Here is a 7,220-nt window from a genome sequence, read left to right as displayed (position 1 = left end):
TAAAAGATCCAACGGTGTATATATTGTCATAACTCATTGGGTGATCCTCGTTAAAAGTATAAAATGAGAGTAAGAATCTCTCATGTCACTTACATCTTTATTATTATTAAAGGTGTCTGTAAATGTCGTTAATTAAATGTTCATACAGTTGCTTACAATCGTTTGGAGAGCGAACTTGTAAAAAGAAGTTTTCATCAAACCCTGATACTACTCAAGCTAACTCAAGCATGTCAGACGAGCAGCCGCACAGAGGTGGCGTTTGTGAATATCGTTGTGTTAATAGTAGCAAACTATCGGTCTCGCACGGCAATGGCAAAGAGTGTTCAGTTGTCCTGTACACTAATGGCTGGTGATACATTATATTTGGAATTCCCGTTAGGCATTCATTATTTCTTTGAGAGCGAATTCTGTGTCCGTTCCAGCTTTCAACAAAGTTGTCAAGGTGTTTCTGAATGGTTGGAAGAAAGCAAAGTGATATACATTCCAAATGAATGGGGTCCGTATTGTCTAATATACCCTCATCAATCATATCTTTGAAAAGATTTCTCCATAGAGAAGTAAATCCTCTCTTCAATATGCTCCATAACATTTCAATTCTCTGATTGGCTGTAGATCGTCCCGTTGAACAACTGTTGAATCCAGACATATTATCAACATGATGCATGCGTAAAACAATATGAATATCACGTATAAGAACATTTTCAGTTCCAGCATCAAAACGTAGCACTCTTGGAATGCGTTTTAGTTCCATTAAGAAGCTCAAATAGTAATGAGAGATATGTTTTGGATTTTTATTTGATGGCCCTGCTTTCAGCCATAAAATTTTCCTCGAAAATCCGTCAATTGCACCATGTATGGATATTCCGAAGGGTTTTAGTTTGTCATTTGTCGTAACCATCGATGTGAATGACAAAATTTGGGCCGGAGTTTACAGACTGTCGCCTTTTTAATCTTCTTCGATGTCGTTCTCTTACTCCTTCCGGATCCATCACAGACAAAGCATGTCTCACAGTGTCTTGGAATGCGCGGATTCCTAGCATACTATTGAGGAGACACCATATCCATCTGTAGCCATAATTCCTATACCCATGTGTGTGAAGCAATCGGATTCCTCTGACTATGCTATACAAACTACTTTCAGTATTTCTTCTGATGATTGTTTAATATATTCAACATGTGCTTTATAATGTTGTTATAGAAGATTTAATCACGTAAGACACCTATACTTAAAAGAAATAGAATGATAAGAAATAGAGTGAAGATAATTTTATTAAGTTGCAAAACGCTTATAAAACAGTATTAAAACTTCATATAAAATACTTATTCAATATCATTAATTTTTAACTTTTTTACTTATTAACTGCACTAATGCAAAAGCTATGAAATATGGCTCAATAATATGGATAATGAATTACAAATTGGAATCTCTGACAGGATATCGAAACTAAATAATAGACTTTGAAAACTGTATGCAAATTGTAGTCTTAATGTGTCTTTAAGACCACCTTGCACTACATTAGGTCTTTATGTCATGTCATTATCATCATATTTAAAAAGGCTTGAGTTATAGGAAATACACATAACAGTTACGCCTGTACAAAGTTATTTATGAACAAGCTTTGTCTGCTGTTTCTGTTTAAAACTTCCTTAATTACGAAGATAACCAATGTTTTATGGCACCTTCTTGTCAGGAGATGATAGTTAATTTATGGCTCTTCGTATGAAAGCTTCATTTTGTAGCAAGGGTCAGAATAAGTTGGACATTTCTTTAAAAAACTTGCAGTATCTTACAGTATTTACCTATAGTGTGTAGAGTTAAAAACTTAACATGTGTAGTATGTGTGTACTCAAAACATGTTTATTTTACATTTACATAGAGAGTGTGTAGAAATAATCACTATTTTTGAAAATGGAATTAGAGCATTCTAAATCTTTAACTAACACATGTAAATTTTGAAAATTTTCTAGTTTCTAGTTTAAAACTTCCTCCTCTGTCTTTGTAATCAACATACTTAAATTCCCAGTAATTGGTCTTATACCTTACCATTACATACAACAAAATTTTAAATATCACGAGATTTTAAATAAATCTATACAATTCCATACCAGTTGAGGTACTATACCATATTAGATATCTAATCACAAAGCCTTATTATTTTGTCCTTGGGAATTTCATTTGAGAATTATCTAGAATAATATTTGAATATTACTATACTAGCAAATAAGTTTTCTTTAAAATATACGGGTGTGTTTTTGATTAAGAGTATGTTTGACGATATTCGCCTGCTAAAGTAGCGCTGAATTAGAAATAAAAAAAGAATGGTTTTATAACTGTGACAGCCAATAAAGTGCAGTCAAAAGTGTCATACGGACATATTGTTTTTTAAATATTTTTTCTATTTTATTTATCTTTTTATTTATTTTTTATTTATTTATTTATTTATTTATTTTTGTTTTAAATGAAATCTAATTATATTCTTGTTGTTGGACATTTGTACTCCTGCTTTATTTTGCATATAAAATCATAATGTCATTTTAGAAAGAGAAGTATTTTTTAATTCAAAAATATGAACATTTATCTTTTCTTATTTTCATTTTTTTTTATTTTCATGAAAAAAATATATTTTTATCTTTTGAAATGAAATCTCATTTTTTACTAGTGGTTGAGCATTTCTGCTCCTATTATACATAACATATAAAAATCATTATGTCTTTTTGGAAGAAAAAGTGTTTTGATATTTCAAAAATATGAACATTTCTCTTTTCCTAAACTTTTGTTTTAAAAGTACTTTAGTATACAGTGTTTACAGCCTAAGCATCAGGAATAAATGCGTTTTATTTGAAACCGATACTAAACGAGGAAATAATCAGTATATGTTTTCAATTCTTATGAAATGTTTGCCCGTATGTAAACACTATATTCTCATATGCACATTTCAGGGATAAACTAACTAATTATTGAAATGTTAATGTGTGTTACAACAGTGTAAAACAAACCATTTTACATAATGCTATTGTTATAAAAATGTACTCACATACAGTTATTTTAGTATGAAAATCCTTTAACTAAAGTTCTCAGTTTATATCGTTATTAACCGTTCGAAAGGGTATTATTTTACATCAAGCTGCACAATAAGGTGATATATATATATTTCTAGATGTGTGTGTTTTGGCGTCAGCGCCGAAGCGCGGCGCCTTTTATGTAATGAAATCAGATTTTGTAAAAGGGCGACAGCAACTTCTCCAGCCTTTTATAGTTGTTCATAATAAAAGCCGATCATTCCGATCGGTATGAGGGTGCTTGATTATTCATTAGTCACGATATGTACAATGAATAGCGAACTGGAGAATTTCGCAATGCAAACATTTTCAAATAAAATAACCTTTTCCGTCAATAAATCGCGCTTTTCAGGGTATTTCATTCATCATTTTGTAGTACACAGTAGATTATTATGGTATGTTATTCCGAAAGCTGTAAATAGAATGATGAGTTGATGACCTAAATATTCCGAAAATCTATTTATAGAGGGATGTACTCCTGTCGGTAATTGTCGGTCTCTCCTGGTCTATTTTGACTACCGGCGAATAGTACCACACGTTTATTGTCCGGTCTCTCCCGGTTTTGGAGATGTTTGATATCGTTACAGAACAGAACAGAACTTTAACAGATAAATAAGCTTTTTTTTCAAAATGAATGTTTGTCACTTAGTTTGGTTACAATAATTAATAAACACAGATCAACTATCAAAATTATTGCTTATTATTATACATAAACATACAATTCGAAAAAAAAACCAACAACACAAATCGCATGTTTTATTTTATCTATATGAGATAAAAACAATAAATATGTACAATAATTGAGAGAAAAATGTACATTTTTATGGCATTAATATGACACTATCAACTTTTTTGAAACATTTTATTTAATTTGTTATTCGTGTTTAGTAAAGATGCCGAGGAATTGTTCAAAGTTACAAATCAGATTTTATGAATTATTCAATTAATTGATAATTTAAGAAATGATAAAGAAAAATACAAATGTACATGTATATGGTTTAAGAATAAACAATATTATATATTGAAAGATTAACCATAATTTACTGACTTTTTCCAGTTAAGTTTTGACTTATAATCGTCGGTCATTATGACAATTGAATTTTTAAAATAATAGTTAACGTAAAAACTCAGTCAGTATTAAAATAGTGCATAAAACACAAAAAAGAAAAGAAAACAATATTCATAAAATCTGTATTTTTTTATTAAAAATTATTACAATTAGTGTATAATAAACATTTAAACATTTATGCTCAACATGATCAACATGGTAATATAACAAGTGTCATATTGTTACTAAGTGTGAACAGATACCTTAAGAGGTGGTCTTCGCTAATAGCGATAACATAATAAGGGACAATTACAAAAGTGTGGTGTTGATCATTTGTTACTCATATGGATTATAAATGATTGTATACATGTATATCCGTTGCTATTAATAATCACGATCATAAAGAAATAACAAGTAATATTCTAATTTCTAGCATGCCAATAAAATTTATAAATAATGAGAAATGTCTTTCGTTCCTTCATTCAGAAGTAATATACAATTCTGTTAAAAACCAATGAACCATTGAACAGTTTATCATCATATATCTACTAGTTCATCTGCACCTGCTGCATTTCTTGCTTGGACGCCCTTTGATGCTTTGCATCAATGCTTTTCTTGTTATATATTTTAAATAAACCACACAAACAATATGGTAAGATATGTGACACTTTTATTCGTAATGGTTATAAACGTTACAGATAAAAAGGTCAAATTGAAGGCCATTCGGCACACTTTACCGATAACTCATAATCATCCCAGAAATAATATGGACTGAAAGTAGTTCTACCTCTTGTCAAGAATGACAGAGGGATAATGTTTCAATTATTAACAAGTTAAAATGGTTTCCTGAGGGGAAAGTTTTAATTATTTAAAGATATTTCATTCAACTTTATTCAAAATTGTTTAAAAGACATGTGTTTTACAATAATTATAGTCGATCAATAGAAGAAGGTCTTTGTAAACCGGTGACTGTCGAACACCGGAGTATTAGTAGATCCCTCGTCAAAATTATTCATAAATGCCGTGTGATAACGATGGTAATCAGATGTTTATGGTATTGAAGTGAAATAAAACAATTACCGGTATTTCTTTTAAGACAATTATCAAATACTATTGTAAGAATAATTCCGTGCAAAAAATGAATTAAATTTACAAGTTTATGCAGCAAATATCTCTTTTTATTATGGTAGATGCCACTACCACGTTTGTTTTAATTTTAGCTTTGACAGAAAAAAGATCCGGATTTTACAGATTTTCATTATAAACATTTTATTGTTTGTAAACTTTTAAATAGATATTAAAGGAGCGTTGATAATTTTCAAACACATCAAGGTTTTCAACCTTTAACGGTAAAGTAGGCTTAACCCTTTAAAGGATAAAATATATATTTCGAGGAGCAAGGATGTCAAATACTGTCACGCTACTTCAGTTACAAATGACTTAGACCTCTAATAAGAACAATTATTGACTGCACTTCTTCTATAGTTTGCCTTTCAGTTATGTAAATAAGTTGATTAGACATTGTCTCAAAAGGTTTCCTATAGATTTCTGACATAATGTACTTTAAAGTGCAGACGGAAAAGTAATTTCCTCGCATTATCATAGAGCGAAATTGTGGGTTTGCATATTTAGATATAATGTATCTACCAATACAGCTTGATTGTGCTCTAGGAATATACCTTCAAATTAAATAATTTGTCAACTATTCAACAGTCATAAAATAAATGTGTTGTATCAAACATACAACTATATACTAGCATTTTCTGCATGTCAATCATCAACATTCTGTTACAATTGAACGTTAAAATGAGTTTAACTGTTTACTTTCTCATATTATCACCACCGGTTGCGAAAAAATTTATGGTGTCTTCGAACCTACCTATTGTCCAAAAGTAAGTGTAAACAAGCAAATTCGTTGAATTTATATCCCCCGCCGAGTACTGGTTATTTCTAACACAACAACTGAAGACATAAGGCTTTATTTATATATTAATCATGGCATAAACAGTAAAATTCTTTGAACTTGATAAATATTCAGGGCATTAACAGAGCCTTAACTCTGTATTAAATAGTAATATCTGGAAATACCAATGAGATGTATGCATACTGCATAACTAATCAAGGGCCATAAATCTGAAATATAAGTGTCTGACCGGAACAAGGCGACTATATGCACATCTCATCTTCGTATCCCATAAAATAGATAAATACAGAATCCCTAAAGAAAGCCCAACACGGCAAAATTGAAAATGTTGCAGGCTCGGTTTGATTGAGCCTGTTCATGGTTTCATTGAATTCCAGACAGTACATGCAGTAGTTACAGAGAAGTAGCACGGAAACGATTATTGCTCTGGTTGTATACTGCATAAGTTATCAAGGGCCATAACTGTATGTTAAAATGTCTGACCCCAACAAGGCAATGATATGCGCATCTTCTCTTGGTATTGAAGGTTTCAGTGAAGTTTCATTGAATTCCAGCCAGTAGTTGCAGAGAAGTAGCGCAGAAACGATTTTTGCTCTATATGCATACTGCATAACTAATCAAGAGCCATAACTCTGAGTTAAAGTGTCTGACCCGAACAAGGTGACGATATGCACATCTCTTGGTATTGAAGGTTGCCATAAAGTTTTGTTGAATTCCAGCCAGTTGTTGCAGAGAAGTAGCGCGGAAATGATTTTTGCTCTATATGCATACTGCATAACTAATCAAGGGCCATAACTCTGAGTAAAGTGTCTGACCGGAACAAGGCGACGATATGCGCATTTCCTCTTGGTAATAAAGGTTTCCATAAAGTTTCGTTGAATTCCAGCCAGTAGTTGCAGAGAAGTAGCGCGGAAACGATTTTTACTCTATATGCATACTGCATAACTAATTAAGGGCCATAACTCTGAGTTAAAATGTCGGACCGGAACAAGCCGACGATATGCACATCCACTCTTGATATTAAAGGTTCCCATAAAGTTTCGTCGAATTCCAGTCAGTAGTTGCAGAGAAGTAGCGCGGAAACGATTTTTACTCCATATACATACTACATAACTAATCAAGGGCCATAACTCTGAGTTAAAGTGTCGGACCGGAACAAGCCGACGATATGCGCATCTCCTCTTGATA

General features: G+C 31.7%; 1 pseudogene; it reads right to left on the bottom strand.

Annotated features, from left to right (window-relative positions):
* LOC132736999 (uncharacterized) lies at nucleotides 1–2,047 on the bottom strand (annotated as a pseudogene).
* Between the last annotated feature and the right edge of the window lie 5,173 nt (nucleotides 2,048–7,220).

This window comes from Ruditapes philippinarum, unplaced genomic scaffold (assembly GCF_026571515.1).
Source record: "Ruditapes philippinarum isolate M1 unplaced genomic scaffold, ASM2657151v2 ctg3664_1_1_1_1, whole genome shotgun sequence".
NCBI lineage: Eukaryota > Metazoa > Mollusca > Bivalvia > Venerida > Veneridae > Ruditapes > Ruditapes philippinarum.
The sequence above is the reverse complement of the archived record's forward strand: the minus strand, read 5'-3'. Positions and strand labels throughout refer to the sequence as shown.